Source organism: Arvicola amphibius, chromosome 2, assembly GCF_903992535.2.
Source record: "Arvicola amphibius chromosome 2, mArvAmp1.2, whole genome shotgun sequence".
In the NCBI taxonomy this organism is placed as follows: Eukaryota; Metazoa; Chordata; class Mammalia; order Rodentia; family Cricetidae; genus Arvicola; species Arvicola amphibius.
Window position 1 is genome coordinate 15,955,826 of NC_052048.2, and position 16,587 is coordinate 15,972,412.

General features: G+C 43.9%; 1 protein-coding gene across 5 annotated transcripts in view; it reads left to right on the top strand.

Moving 5' to 3' along the window:
- Window positions 1-4,404: 4,404 nt before the first annotated feature.
- The window catches only part of Dusp16 (dual specificity phosphatase 16), a 74,815-nt gene continuing 62,632 nt past the window's right edge, over window positions 4,405-16,587 (top strand). The window contains exon 1 of one of the 5 annotated variants that reach the window (XM_038318762.1): window positions 4,405-4,846. The gene's annotated coding sequence lies outside the window, so the exon portion shown is untranslated. Of the gene's footprint in view, window positions 4,847-5,308; window positions 5,429-5,684; window positions 5,884-5,969; window positions 6,092-16,587 lie in introns of those variants that run through there. The other 4 variants (XM_042054480.1, XM_042054478.1, XM_042054477.1 and 1 more) reach the window with 4 other exon arrangements.

Here is a 16,587-nt window from a genome sequence, read left to right on the forward strand (position 1 = left end):
CACAAAGGGACAGTTGCACGGGGCTTTGTTTGTTGCCTGAGACAGGCTCTCCCTCTGAAGCAAAGGCTGGCTTCTAACTCTCAACCTTTTGGCCAGTGTCTTTAACGAAGTGTTTTATTGTGTGTGATGAGTGTGCACAAACATGCCAGGTGTGGAGACCAGAAGACGGATGGAAATCAGAAGCCCACTCTCTCCTTGTGGGTCCCAGGTTGGAACTCAGGTCTGCAGGTTTTTTACCTATGAGCCACCATGCTGGTGCAGCCACAGCTTCCTGGGTGCCAGAATCACCTGTGTACCACACACTGGCCAGGCCAGAACATTAGGAGAAGGAACTCCCCCCCCCCCCCAAAAAAAAAGATGAGGTTCCTTATGAAGCTCAAGCTGGTTAAAACTCTGAAAATCCACCTGTTTTGACCTTGTTTTTAAACAGGTATATGTCATAGCTTTCCATATTTAATTCCAACTAAATACTCTTGTGCTCCTATTTTACGCTAAGAATAGCACTAACTGGCATGTAAAGAGGTGAAATATTTATGTTATCAGATTGGAAGATTTTGGAGCCCTTCTTTTGCTGGTACCCTAAGAGCTGGAGTTCTTTGTCGGCCTTTGGGGAATCCAGCGCTAACTGAGTCCTCTACGTGCTGGGCATTGTTTTAGTTTAAGCTTGTTAACTCTTTCTGGGATTTTATTAAGAATTGTTTTAATTTCATAGGTTGCTTTGGAGAAGAACTGATATCTTCACTATACTTTAAAAAATACTTCTGTACTGGTTCTTCCAATCAGGCTAAATATTTTCCATGAAAATCTCATAATTCGAGCTTACATCTTACAGACTTTTTTCCCCACGTTTTGTTAACTTATGCTTTAAAAGTTCATATTCTTTGCTGGACATTGTGGCCCATGCCTACAGTTCCATCCATGTGGAGGCTCGGGAGTTCAAGGTCATCTTCAGTTTGAGGTTAGTCTCTGGTACTTGAGTCTCTGATTTCAATACAACAGCAACCAAGAGGTTAATGTTCTTTGATGCAACTGTAAGGCACTAAAAATGCTTTCATGCTTGTTCTCTCTCTCTCTCTCTCTCTCTCTCTCTCTCTCTCTCTCTCTCTCTCTCTTTCTCTCTCTCTCTGTGTGTGTGTATGTGTGTGGGTGTGTGGGTGTGTATGTGCACACACGTGTGTATTCAATGAGGGAAGAGAGATGGAGAAATGTACTCTTCAGTAAAGTAAATTTGTTCAACGGTTTTTCTTTACCCTGCTGGTCTAGTGTTTATCCTAACATTCAAGTGCTTCTATGACGTACCTCTGAATATCTTTAACTTGTCCTCATATCTAATTGCTGAAACCCAAGTCTCTTACTATGGGCAGAGTCTACTCCTTTGTCACCTGAACACACATTATTCATTTCATTTCCAGTTCCATTTTCCCTGGAAAATAGTCCTTTCATGGAAGGCATGGTGGCTCATACCTATAATCCAGTGCTCTCAGGCGGCTGAGGCAGGAGGATGGCTTTAGTCTGAGACCAAACAGGGCTATAAAGTGAGTTCCATATCAGCCCGGGCTACAGAGGGAGAACCTGTCTTAGAAAGCAATAAATAAATAAATAGTCTTTTCACTGTCTCTTTTTTTTAAATCACAAACTACCCTTAATTATTCTCTAAGGAGGTGCGAACGGTTCCTGAGATGCCTCCCCCAAAACAGTCACAGCTGGACATGGTGGCGCACCCTTCTAATCCTAACTCCGGAGGCAGAGGCAGGTAGATCTCTTTGAGTTCAGGGCCAGCCTGGTTGACAGAGTGAATTCTAGGAACACAGTGCGAGACTGTCTCTGCCCCACCCTCCCAGACACCCTTACATCTCTCAGCTCTTTTTTCCTCTAGGCTCTTTTTTCACTTATTATTATTATGAATATGGTTATTATTATTATTTAAGACAGGGTAATAAAATGTTGGCATGGAGCCGGGCGGTGGTGGCGCACGCCTTTAATCCCAGCACTCGGGAGGCAGGCGGATCTCTGAGTTCGAGGCCAGCCTGGTCTACAAGAGCTAGTTCCAGGACAGGCTCTAGAAACCACAGGGAAACCCTGTCTCGGAAAAAAAAAATGTTGGCATGGCTGGCCTGGAATTCCATATGTAGACCAGGCTGGACTTGAACTCAGATCTGCTGGTCTCTTCTAGTCGAGTGTGAGAGTAAAGTCCTGCACCCCCACGCCAGGCTTTATTTTTATTTTTCAGAAATGACCTCATTATGTAGTCTAGGTTGCCTCCACTTTCTGACCTTCGAACTCTTTGTTTTAACCGCTATCATATTCCACTTAATCATTAATTCAGCCTTTACTTAGCTTTAATCCACGTCTTATCTCCTGGTTACGTCATATCCAGAGACGATGCCCCCAGCATGGCTCTCACAGCACCACACACAGGGAAAGCACTATAATTTAACTGCATGAGTGAAGCAAGAGGCAGTAACTTTGGCGATGTGACAGTCACAGCAGAGTTATAGGAGCTTCGGCATGTACCATCCAGTTCTTCTGACTCTTTAACCAGGCGAGAGCCACACTCCGCACCTCTGTTCCTTCCTTCCAATAAACCCCAACAGCTCTGGCTACCGAGGCTGAGGATGCAGAACCTCTTCAACTACCCCAGACTTCTAAACATTGGCTTTCAGGTGGTCAACGTGTCGGCTCAGTGAAGCTGCAGTACCGCGTCCTGCCACGAGATGACAGACAGCCGGACACGCCCCCTCTCCTCAAGCCTGCCAGAGGTCAAAGGCACCCCCCCCAAACTGTACCGACAGCTTGAAGTCTGCTGTCCTCGCCTCCAAATGGGCTCCCTTTCTTCCCTTGGAAGATGAACTCCAAGTACCCAGAGGCACACTCCATAATGGTTACCTTAAGTGATTTAATGATTGCCAGTCATAACGGATGCACCTTTGTTGCAGGGTTTAAAAGCAGAAGAGTTCTAACAGAACGTTATAATCTTTCTAATCCACTTTAGACTGCTCCTTAGTTCTTTTGCCAATTAAAAACGCCCCCCCTAGGCAGTGCCCACATCGATGTACCTCAACATACTGCTTTGAGAAGGGCTAGAGTCCCTACTTCAGCGCACTGCAAAAGGCATGTTTGGAGGGGTAAATTCTTACTACTTAGGACTCTGGCCCACGGGGCCGTCCACTAGAAGTGTGCTTTTTCATCATTAATCTCACCTTCGTTATGTGATAGCCACGTGAGGCTTCCTTAGAAGCAGCAGCTTCGTGCGCAAATGCTAAAAGAACACGGGAATAAAGCTTCGATTGTCTGAGTCAGCGGCTGAGAGTCCTGGGTTGTCGCCACCTCAGGTCTCCAGTTTTCCGAAGTATGTAGTGTTTCAAAACAAAGCTACTTTGAAGAGGGGGGGAAACCACGAGAGACTTGGGAGTGAAGCCAGCTAGGTCTCGCATCTCTGAGAGAAAGTGAACTCTGCTGTGACTTAAATAAAGATGATGGTGTATTACCGATATAGGAAATAGTTTATGTGTATGGGGGTTTTGTCTGCACGTGTGTCCGTGCACCAAGTGCCGGCTCGGTGTCCATGAGGCCAGTAGAGGGCATCGCATCCCCTGGAACTGGAGTCACAGATGGTTGGGTGCTGCCACGTGGGCGCTAGGAACAAGAAGTCACCTTTCAAGTTTTTATTACATTTTATTAATTTGGGGGTAGGGTAGGCTGGGGTGGCATAAGTGTTCTGAGGTCACCCATCAAAGGCACTCCTGTCCACGCGTTGAGCCATCTCGAGGGCCCGCAGAAAAGATTTTGAAAAACTCTCGGCTGCAATTTACCATAAAAAGAGGCAGTCGTGTAGGGCCTTCCCTTTCAAGGACGAAGGCGTAGGGGAACGTCTGCCAACACGTGTGCGTGCAGTTTTCCTTAAAGTACCTGCAACTTCCCTCTCAAGGGAAGAGTCCCGGATTTGGGATTCCAGAACCTTCTTACCAAGCGACGGCCCCAGTCTCGGATCACAGTGACTGATTTCGTTGCACGAGCGTGGTGGGTATAGGGAGCGACCCACGGGCGCGCGGGCGGGCGGACTGCGGACCCGCGCTCGAGGGCCGCGAACCCGGAGCGACGGGGAGCGCGCACGCGCGCAGCAAGCAGCCGAGACCGCGGGCGAGCGACCTGCGCGCGCCGCCTGGCTCTGCCGCCGAGCCGACGGTCGGTCGGTCGGGAACGTGACCCGCGACCTCCGCCCGGAGCCTCCCGAGCGGCCGCCTCGCGGGGACGAGCGCTGAGGGGCGGGCGACGCGCGGCCCCGCCCGGCGCCCCCGCCCCCCGCCCTGCCCTCGCTTGTCTCCTCCTTTCCCCCCGGGCTCCGCTGAGTTCATTCACTGGGATTGGTTTCAAGTGACGCCATCTCTTTATTTTTAAACCAATGACCTCATCTGCGCTTGAAGTTTCCTGACCAGCGACTCTTTCTCTCTCCCCAACCCCCACCCTGCCCCCCCACCCCGGTCCCCTCCTGCGGGTATCACCGTTTGGGGGGCTTCCATCCCATTTTCCACCATTTATTCTCCCCCTCTCCGCTTTTTCCCGCGCGGACCCCCAACTTTACCTCCCCAACTCCTTCATCCCTGTCGACATTTTTTTCCCCTTGCCCTTCTTCTCTCCTTTTCGGGGGGCGGTGGAAGAGAAAGTGAAGAAAAGTTGCAAACGCCCGGGCTCTCGCTAAGCTCTCCGCCCACCCCTCAGAGTGGAAGCCGCGGCGGCGAAGAGGACGCGCGAGCGAGTGAGCGAGGAGCGAGCGACGGCCGGGCGGGCGACGCGGTGACAACGCTCGCTGCCCTCCGAGCGAGCCTGGAGCCCGGCGGCCCCTCAAGTAAGTGTGCGCCGCGGGCCGCGGGCTGGCGGGGAGACGCGTCCGCACCTCGTGCCGGCTGCTCCCCGCGGCCCGGAGCCCCAAGCCTTGGCGGCGGCGGCGACAAGGGGTGTGTAGGCCGCGCTGGGGGTCGGGCCGAGCCGCGCGCCGGGACGCACGGGCGCTCGGGGTCCCCCGCACCCCAGCCTGGGCGAGCCGGGTCGGGTCGAGCTGCCGGGCGCGGGGCACGGGCACCTAGGCGTGCGAAGCTGCTCACTTCCAGACTGTTACACAACACGCCTGCCAAGTGGGGCCCCGGCCTGACTGTTTCCATGATCCCAGATTCACCTTGGGTGGAGGCGGCCAGGCCACCTGGGGAGTGACGGTGGCGCTTCCTCAAACCCCCCCCCCCCATAAAAACCCACCCCCCAAATCTCAAGTTTCATTCTGGGACTCCCGTCGTAGTGCTGGGGGGGGGGAACGGTGGTGCAGCGGTGACTTCTTTATTTACAGTAGCTGTAAAATGTGAGACAATAATAACAGTAATAATAAAGAAAACAAATTGGAGAGACAACGGACAGTCTGTGGATCGTGTCGTTTCACGTAAGAAAAATCACTCGGGGACGTGTATGCAAACTTTTTTAAGAGCGGGTGCTGGCTTCGTTTCCTACAGAAAGCTGATAATAAACTCGGGGAAAGTACAAGGAGATCTTAAAATGAATGGCTACTGCAGAATTCGAAAGAACTTTCTTAAGCGTCTGTTGCAAAGCTCCTTGGTGTTTTGAAGTCCTGGGTGTCTCAGATTGCTGGGAGAACGCACACCTCTAATCAGCCCGTGATTAGAGAGGAAAAACCTGTTGCATAATCGCATTTGCTGTGGGGTTGGCTGTGCCTTCCCCTGGAACCAAGGGGGAGTGAGTTGAGATGAGAGTTTTAAAACCTCGGAAGTTTTTATTTACCTAGTGCTCTGGCTGCCACTTTGCTTTAAAAGATTGTAAGTAAATACTGTACTCTTAGAACGGAATCAAACCTATCAAACCTGTTTTGAAAATAATCAGGTATGTTTCTTGTCTGTGTGTGTGTGTGTGTGTGTGTGTGTGTGCGCGTTTGTAAGTGTAATTTGCCATCCATAAAAGACTTTCTAACCATTTGGGAAATAGAGTGTCGGAGAAAAAGCCTCCTGAGCCACTGTGGCTCAGACAGTTGACAACTGCTTCCTCAAAAGACCTACACCTTTTCGTCTCCCTTGCGAAGAGATTTTTAAAGGTAAAATTTCAAGAGAAAAATTTTAAAAAGCCTAACAGTTAAGCTAATTGCTTTTTTAATGACTTGACAATCATATATATTGTTGAGCACAGTTTGGGAGGCTGTAATTAAGATTTGTAGAATTCTGTATTTGGTGAAGGCCAGCAACGTGGGGAAGTAAATTGAAAATTGAAGTATTTGTGGCTTTGTGTGTTTTAGTCAAACTGTGATTAGGCACTGCAAAAGGATTTTGTCTTTGTTTTAAAAAGAAAGTTGTGGAATTTACTGTGTTTGAAGACAATGCGGGAAGTTGCTATTAATTTTTTGTTAATTTACCATCTTGTACAAATTCAGGCTAATTAACTGCAACTTGAATTAGTTTTTAGGTGCAGTAATTTGTGTTTATCAGAGTTCCACATGGAGGGAAAACTAGAAATAACTTTAGAGTTTTAGTAATTAGTGAATAAGTTGATGTTTAATAAGTATAAAGAGTTGGTAATGATATTTACAGTTTTTCTGTTTTGTCTTGTTTTAATTTCTGGTATGTCAGCAACTCAAATGAAATATGTGACTTAAAAATGTGTTGATTTTTACTTCAGTGTTTGAGATGGTAAATTATAATGGACAGGGCCAGGAACAGAGGTGCACAGTCTCCACGCTCCCCTGCTCTGTTCAGTTTGGAAGCTCTTGTCCTTTGGTTAAGGTTGATGAGTGTAATTGAGGACCTATAAAATTAAAATGTTAATATGAAATTAACCAGAGAACCCCCTGGTCTGCTTGGTCAAAGATCTAGTTATAGTGATTGAGAAGGGGACAAAAAGGAAGAACCTGGTAACCTCTTCCCCATCCCCTTATTCCACATTAAAAATTTATTTCTGGAATGGGAAAGAGGAGGCTGAGGCCAGCAGGTTCAGAGCAGGTATGGACTGGAGTCAGGTGAGGCCCGAGATGTAAACCCACGTCCCCCCACCTTAAAAGTAGGTGGGCTTTGGCTAGAGTTAAGAGAAGGGCAGGAATGATGTTGGGGTTTTAAAATGATTTTTTTTCTATACCTGCCTGAATTAGGAAATTGAATTTCATAGGATTTTTATTATATGGATTTAATGTATTGAAGAAGCCAGTTTATATAAATATCCATTGTTAAGCCTTTTCTGTTTTCAGCCAATCATAAAGCCCTGCCAAATATAACTTGTTATAATTTAGCAGTGTATTTTATCCTGGAGTCTTATGTGTTCCTGGAATTTCTGACAGTTTTCTGTTGTTTCTTACCTGGATCGACTTCAGTGCTGTTTAAATGCTTTGAGTTCTCAAACAGAAGATACCATGACTTGAAGTAGATTAATATAGGGAAATCTCACTTGGATTAAAATCCCCCCAAAAGATAACCAAGGGTTATAGAAAACGAGTTTTATAACGTATTTCAACAGATTGAACATAGGGTGTCATAGGAAACACATTTGATGCTTTGCTCGCTCTACAGCGGTAACTGCATCAGATGTAGAAGTGAGACTGATATCTGCCATCACAAAAGAAAAATTTTACTAGTGTTGGCTTAAGCAAAATCATAAAGTAAATCTTGCCCAAAGCGACATGTATTTCAAAGCCAGACGTCATTTCCCCCTGATGACTTGTGTAATCTGTTATTTTTATACATTTCTTTCATTCAGACAGACGTTTTGCCTTGTGAAGGGAGGGAGAGTCGAGAAGGCTGGCAAAAGGTAAAGAAGCAGGGTTACACTTTAAGAAGAGGGTCATTCTCTTACACAGACTGATGGAGATAGGAGGGTAGAAATTTAATCAAATGTATGACCGGAGAAAACAAGAGGGGCTCAGAAGAAGAATCTGCGGCAGATTACTGAGGACAGGCACACACAGAAATAAAAGATTGCCGGGGTATGACCAGCATAGGAGGAAATGGGATACATCTTGGCATGAGAGGAAAGAGGCACAAGTGGAAAAATACCCCTTGGTACTTCAACAACAAGAAGAGAATAATAAAATGTCACCTCCTTCCTGATTGGTATTAGTTAATTATGTGGGTCTCATGTCATCACAAAGTCAGTTTGGCTCAGTGGTTAAGAGCACTAACTGCTCTTCCAGAGGACCCGGGTTCAATTCCCGGCACCCACATGGCAGCTCACAACTGTCTGAAGATCCAGTTGCAGGGGATCTGACTCCTTCACACCAATGCACATAAAATAAAGTTAAATAAACCACAAAAAATATTAAAAAAATACAATCTAGGGGTGAGGGAATGGATTATTATGATTACACAGCTCTATGAAAACAACTTAATTCCCAGAGATACATTTAAAGTAGGACCCACTACAGTTTTATGGCCCATTTTGAACTGGGAGAGATAAATCATAAAATGTTGATGTTATTACGTGAATTTCCAAATAAACTTACATGCAAATTTATTAAAAGCATGCTATTTATTTTGTTTAGTCATTTAATTTTGAAGCAGCTTTGTAGCTATGGCTGGCCTGGAATTCACTGTTTAGATCTGGCTGACCTCACACTCAGAGACATCTGTCAGCCTCTGCCTCCAGAGTGCTAGATTTAAAGGTGTGCACTGCTGTGTCCCTGGATAAGACACCCTATTTACGTGGCTACCCAGGTCTATTCCCTTAAGGAGAGAAAGGTAAGAGAAAGTAAGAATGCTAAGGTGCACTGTGTGTGCGTGCGCACACACGTGTTCATGCATGCAGAGAGAAAATGTTCTCAGACAGTTGGTAAGGACCAGATTCACAGTGTAAGGAGAAAAGAGATTGGAAGGTTCAGAGATAATAGAATTTGACGGTGATGTTAACGGGTGAAAGTGTGTGTACTGTGTGCTGAGAAAGGGAACTAGAGGGATTGAGGACTATCTGTTCATCATCTGCTTATTCAGCAAATTTATGACTGAATTCTCTAAACTGAAAATAAGGCTTTGCCCTTGTGAAACTTACATCTGATAGAGGAAGACAGTAGGACAGCAGTAAGTCCTGTAAACAACAGTCCTGCCAGGTGCCTGGCAATAAGATAAAGATTAAGGAAGTCCTCAGTTACTCTTCTGTTACCCTTTTAATCAGTTAGTTTATTTATTCAGACTGGTGCCCTGTGTCGATAATCTTGAACTTCTGATCTTTCCGCCCCCACCTCCCAAGAGCTGGGATTACAGGCCTTCACCATCCATCACTCCCTGGGTGGTGCTAGGCTTCAAACATGCTAGGCAAACACTTCACCAATTGAGGTATATGTTTATCTCATCCACAGTTATTTTGACTAATTTATTTTGATTATGATATTATAATGATTTTTTGAGAGGTTCTCGTATAGCTTAGAATGGTCTAAAACTCAGTATCAATCTGGGGATGGCCTTGAACTTGTGATCCTGCTGCCTGTATCCTTGAAGTCCTGGGATTACAGGTGTTGTCCCCATAGGTTTCCTTTCCCCCTCTCTTAAAAAAGATAATGTCAAAATGCTATAGCCCAGGCTAGCTTGAAGCTCAATATGTAACCCAGGCTGGTCTTGAAGCTGGCTTTGAACTCACGGCAATTCTCCCTCAGCCTCTGGAATACTGGGATCATAGGCACAAGCCCACCATATCACTGCATTTTGCCTAAGCATTCTATAAGAAACATATTGCATCTCCTTTCCCACTTTAAACTTTAAAATTTGGGTAAAGAATTGAAATTGAGATAAAGGATTGAAATAAAGAATATTATAATGTATCCCTCTCTTTTTAAAAGAAAGTTTATTTTTATGTGTATGTGTGTGCATTTGTGTGAATGTACTCTGTGTGTACAGGTGACTGAAAAGGCCAGAAAAGGGCCTTAGGTTCCCAGGAGCTGGAGTTCGGTTTTGGAGTTACATTAGGGGAGCTGTGAGCCATGATCTCCAGTCCCCTGCAAGAGCAGAATGTACCCTTAACTACGGAACCATGTCTCTAGCTCTCCGTAAAGTGTTTCTACTGTGTATCTCTCTGAAGAAGAATATGCTTCAAAAGTTACTCTGTGTGTACTTAGCCAGTGTTTCTCAATGTCATGTTCAGGCACATTATAGATAAGTATTTGAAAGAAACTTTTATGGCAAGAAAGGAAAATTTTTTATTTTAGACAGGTTCTCATTGTGTCATTTTGGCTGGTCTGGCCTGGAACTTGCTATGTAATCCAGGTTGTTCTCAAACTTGCAGCCGTCCTCTGGCCCCTGCCTCTCTACTACTGGGCTTGTAGGTATAAGCCGCCATACTAGGCAAGTGTTTCTTTGATTTTTCTCTTGAACTACTTCAGTTAGAAAAGATTTGTGGATATAAACGCTGGGCATCTGTAGTTTGTGTGAGCAAAGTTAACCTGAGATAGCCTATTGGGTAAAGGCATGGTGGTTCCAAATACATGGAAACCTGGCAGCCTGAGTTAGACAGATCCCCAGAGCCCACGAAAAGGTGGAAAGAGGGAGCCCACTCCACAGAGTTGTCCCCTGATCTCCATGCACACCATGGCATGCAAGCCTGAACTCTGCGCGCGCGCACGCGCACACACACACACACCAGTTAAAACAACTAACCTGTCTTGCTGCCTTGAAAATAATTGCCTAGTATCTCTGTATGATAGTGGTAGTTGATTGGTACAGTTTATAGGAAAAAGGCTCACCATATATGTTTTGAAAAGCAAGGTAATTCTAAATATCTCCACTTCCCCCTTTAACATTTATGAGGGATACATGTCGAGAGATACATGCTAATTGTCTACATTATTTATCTGTTTTTGTAACAGGCTTTCTTTTGGGCCACCACCCAGCTCCCAATCATGATACAGAGACTTAATATTAGTTCTGAATGCTGGGCCTTATCTTATGCTTGCCCACTAGCTCATAACTGAATTTAACCTGTTTCTTGTCCTCTACATTTTGCCTCAGGCTTTTTACCTTTCTTTCTTTCTGTATGTCCTACTTTTCTGCTTCTTCTGTGTCTGTTTGGCTGATGGCTGCCTGGTTAGCCCTTGGCACCTCCCACTCTTCCCCCTCGGTCTATTTATTTCTTCTATTTATTCCCTCTGGCCACCAGCTTCGCCTATCCCTCTGCTGCCTAGCTATTCTGTTCAGCTTCTTATTAGACCAATCAGGTGCCTTAGGCAGGCAAGGTGAAACAAATGTAACACATCTTTACTTTGTTAAAGAAATGTAGCATAAACAAAAGCAGCACAGCTTTCCATAGAATAATGTTCTGCAGTGGTTTTGTTCTGTATTTCAGTCCTGGGCATTGAGCCTAGGTCCTCTTGCAGACCAGTGAAGCACTCTACCAACTGAGCAACATTCTAGGCCTTGTGTGTATTAGTCTTTTTTAACAGAGAACTCACAGCCTAGGACAGTACCTGGCACTGTAATCTTTATAAACACTTGCTGACTCCATTGAATTTTTGCCTTTTTGCTGACCTGACCTCCTCCTTTCTGAAATGGCGGGTGGTTGATTCTTGTCACCTTTCATCTCCTCTAGTCTCTCCTCAGAATGTTTGTATGTCACATGGTGACCTAGTTTATAGTGTGCTTGGTCTTGCGATTCTTGTTTCTGTGACTTGGTTGGTGGGAGAGCACACTCAGGAAGATAGTTCTTAGCTTTGTGACTGTATATTATCTATGAAACATGGACACAGTATGGTTTCTTTCCATCTTAGCTAGCTCTAGTTAAAAATGTTGATTCATTAAAAAAAAAAGCTAGTAAGACTGCTGCATTGATACACAAATCAACCAAAATCAAAGACTTTTTGAGACATTTAGGAAACTTGGCCCTAGAATTCTATATGGTATCATTATGTTAAACTATGGTCAGTTAAAGATAAATCTAGAAGTATATGCATGATTCTTGTTTTGAAAATTTCAGGATAGGCACAACTGCAAGTATGAATAAATGAAACAATTTAATATTGTTGAAGCTTGGTAATGTGTGCTTTGGAGTTCATTCTTTTCCATCTCTTTGCATGTATTGGAAATACACATAATAATGTGTTGAAGTATATATTACCAGTTATCACTGCGAAGAATAAAAATATAATAAAATTAAATGTTTTGGGCCATACTTGAGAATCCCAGGTATGGACTGGCCATTATCCATCATCTTGGCCAGTATTTAATTAAACTTGCTTCAAATTTGGCTCAAAACAAACAAAGATGTTTTAGCATTTGAAATAATTGGAAAATGGGGAAAATTTTATAGAAAGATAAGCATGCTTAAAATTCGACTTTGGCGTCTTACAGGAATATCTTATAGTTTATAGTATGTGCTTTGACATATTGTGATTTTTATTAGGAATTTTCTATTTTGTAGATGAGGAAACTAAGGCCTTGGAGACAGACACCATGTACTCTAGTTAAATCATAAAGTAAGAAGTATTGCTAGAATTGGAGTTAATATTCTGATATTTTGTATATGTATAAATACAAAGATGATTTTTTCTGGAGTATTATAATTTATTTTATTTATTTGTTTGTTTGTTTTATTTTACATCCCAACTTTAGCTTTCCCTCCCTCCCTCCTTTCCATCCACCCCCTTCCTCCCTTCTGCCCCGCCCCCCTCTACCCACCCTTCTTCTTCAGAAAGGGGTGGGTCTCCAGTGGGTTTCAGCACAGCATGGCCTGTCAAGCTGCCATACGACCAAGCACCTCCCCTTGTATTCAGGCTGGACAAGGCAGTCCAGCATGAGGAATAGGTTTCCAAGAGCCAGTCAAAGCACAGGGGACAGACAACCCTGCTCCCATTGCTGGGAATCCCACATATAGACCAAGCTACATAACTGTCACATATATGCAAAGGACTTAGGTTGGTCCCATGCAGGCGCCCTGGTTGTTGGTTCAGACTCTGTGAGTTCCTATGAGCTGGGGTAGTGGTTTCTGTGGGTTTTTCTGCAATATATATTCCTGACGCCCCCTGGCACCTACAATCCTTCCTTCCTTTCCTCGGCGGTATTCCCCTAGTAAGGCGCAGTATTGGGCCATGGGTCTCTGAATCTGCCTCCATCCGTGACTGGGTGAAGGCTCTTCAATAACAATTGTGATAGTCACCAATCCTATCACAGGGGAAGGCCAGTTCAGGCTATGCTTCCACTGCTGCCAGGAGTCTCAGCTGAGGCCATCCTCGTAAACTTGGGAGGTTTCCCTTGCCTCAGGCTTCTACCCAACTCTGCACAGCCCTCTTTCCAGTCATCTAGCTCAGCACTGTCCCCTTCCAGGCTCCCCATTCCAATCCTTTATGTTCCCATGTCCACCCTCCCTAGTCCAACTGGGGAATCTCTCCTCTATTTCCCCTTCCCAGGGAGATCCATGCATCCCCCATTGGGCCTGCCTTGTTACCTAGCCTCTCTGGGTCTGTGGATTGTAATATGGTTATCCAATACTTTACAGTTAATATCCCCTTATAAGTGAGTACAGACCATATTTTTAAAAATCTGATCTTTGTTACGGAATATTAGTTTAACTATGTAAAGGTGTGTTACATTTGTTTATGCTGCATTTGTTTAATCATGTAAAGGTGTGTTGCTTTTGTTTATACTGCATATTTAATTATGTAAAGATGTGTTGCTGTTTTACTTTGGCCTGCCTAAGGTACCTGATTGGTCTAATAAATGGCTGAATGGCCAGTAGCTAGGCAGTAGAGGGATAGGCGGTGCTGGTGAGTAGAGGAAATAAATAGGAGAAATCTAGGATGGAGGGGAGAAAGAGAGGGAAATGCTCAGAGCCAGACAGACACAGTAGAACATACAGAATGAAAGAGAGCTCAAAAGCCCCAAGACAAAATGTAGATGGAGAAGCAGGTTGATTTAAGTTATAGTGGGACAAGCATGAGATAAGGCATTAATATAAGCATTTATAACTGATATTAAGTCTCTGTGTCATGGTTTAGGAGTTGGTTGGTTGCCCAAAAGAAAGCTTATTACAGATCTTTTTGGTTTTTTTTTTTTTTCCAAGACAGCATTTCTCTGCTTGGTTGTCCTGGAACTCGCTTTGTAGACTAGGCTGGCCTCAGACTCACAGAGATCCTCCTGCCTCTGCTTCCTGAGTGCTGGGATCAAAGGCATGCGCCACCACTGCCCAGCACCAAGACTGTGTTTTAAAGACAAGGGGTCTGCTTTGTAGGCTGGCCTCGAGCCTGTGATTGACTGCTGCTTGTTTCTCTTGTGTGCTGGGATTATAGGTGCATGTGCCTCCATGCCCAACTCAGTACGCTGTTGTTTTCTTTTTGGGGAGGAGCAGTATGGTGCTATAAACCAGTGTTTTTCAGACATATTAGTCTTAAGATACTTTTATACTCTTAAATTGAGTACTACTAGTATCTTTTGTGAACTATGATAGGAAATTAAAATATTTACTTAATACTAATGGTTAACATTAAAATGATGTGAAAAACTAAATTTTGTTTCCAAATCTAGTGGAAAATGTAGTATTATTTTTCATTTTGCTATTTAATGTACTGACTGACAGAATAGAATATAGAATGGCTCGGTTTGCATAACTATAACTTCTGAATTCAGTATCTGACCAACTGTTTTAGTTAAGTGTATAAAGACAATCAGGCTACACTCAAATACACAGTTGAAAAAGATGGACTGTTTAATTGTCTTTTTAATAAATATGGATATTAAAGATTAGCTGAATTGTTGAATCTGAGATGACATGGATTTTTTTGTATTCTGTAATATTAAATATCTATTAGTTGAGCTTGTGATTCTTGTGAATTTTTGATCGCTGTCTCATTTTGTAATATGCATGGTCATTTGGAAGGTAATGATTGCTGAGTTTTACTGACTGGTCACTCAGAATTCACGTTCGATTATACAGTATTAAACAAGCACTACTCCTCAATATGAAATCGGAAGGAGTTGGGATCTTGGTAGTGAATTTATTTCGCAGAATTCTGAACTTTATTATTGGCTATCAGTATTGTCGGCTTTGGAGAGGCTTTACTTCATTCATTTTGGAAAGAAATGAATTACTCCAGTTGTCTGCAAGTAACCCTTTTAAATCAGAATGGAATTCTTTGAGAAACACCCAAAGCTCAGTTTCCCAAGTGTTTTCCCTGAAGACAGCATTGTACTTAGGTGTGCAGTGGAAGTGCTCTGTGTTCTCATTTCAGTACGCAAAACTTTAAGGTGCACTGTGCCTGTATGTGCCCTTACACATGTTCATACTTGTTTTATGTGCATTGTTGTTTCTGCCTGTATGTATGTCTTTGTGAGGGCGTCAGGTCTTGGAGTTAGAGACAATTGTTAGCTGCCACGTGGAAGCTGGGAATGGAACCTGGGTCCTCTGGAAGAGCAGCCAGTGCTCTTAACCACTGAACCTTCTCTCCAGCCCCATACTTAGTTTTTAGCCATAGCATTATTTTTCATTGTTATTTCATAACTGTAATTTTGCTGCTGTTATGAATCGTAATATAAATATCTGATGTGTGACCCCTGTGAAAGTGTCATTCACCAAGCTGAGATTCTGAGTTATAGAGATACTTGTTAGGAAGGCACACACCCAAACATTTTTGGCACCGTGAATTAGTCTGTAGACTAAAAAGCCTGATGGTTGACAGTCAGCTACTTTCCTATCTACTATTACAGGATGACCAACTCTCAACAGCTTAGACCATTTGCCTACCTTATTAAGCCTTTCAGTAAAATAAACTCATTTTCATAAGAGTTCTGTTATTTTTCCTCCTTTATGGTTATGCCTTGGGGCAGACATTGCTGGCTAGAAATAACATTATTATAATCCTGTAAGATAACAATTAGTTGTAAAACTTGGTGATGTTTTTTTTCCCTCTTGTGTTTGTAGTTGTGTTAGGGTATGACAACTGTGTATCTTGTCTGAGGAAAACAACTATCTTCCTTTTTTCCCCTCTTTAAGTCACTTACCAATAAGACTGAAAAATCTGACTGCCTCCTATAGGTGGATTGTGCTAACTGGTTTCTTGCAAAAAGCAGGAGGCCTTCAGGGATAAGCCAAAGATAATTATCTTCAAAGTTAATAGCTTCTTTCTGATCAGTGATATTCTCAGTCCCCGTGCTTCTTTTGGCCAGTTTGTGTGGTACTTTAAGGAGTTGAAGGAGGAGAATTTCATGGGCTCTGCTTCCAGGCATTGTCTCTGGTCTTATTTTTTTTCTTCATTTCTACTCCCTTCACCCCCCAGGATAGAGTTTCTCTGTGTAGCTCTGGCTGTCCCGGAACTCGCTCTGTAGACCAGGACAGCATTGAACTCAGAGATCAGCCTGCTCCTGCTTCCCCGAGTGCTGGGGTTAAAGGTGCATGCCACCATCGCTCAGCTTCGTTTCCACTTTTAATGGTGTCATAATAGTTCTACATACATATTTCATTCCTCCTGTGGAGGAACAAGCCTAAGATAAGGCTGAGCTTTCATAATTAGTAATAAGTCTCCTTTGGGGGCTGGCTATCCAAAAAAAGCCTGTTATGCCCCGCCCCCTCCAGGATAGCCCAGGGATAGCCTTAAATTTACACTGTAGCTGAGAATGACCTTGGATTTCTTATACTCCTGCC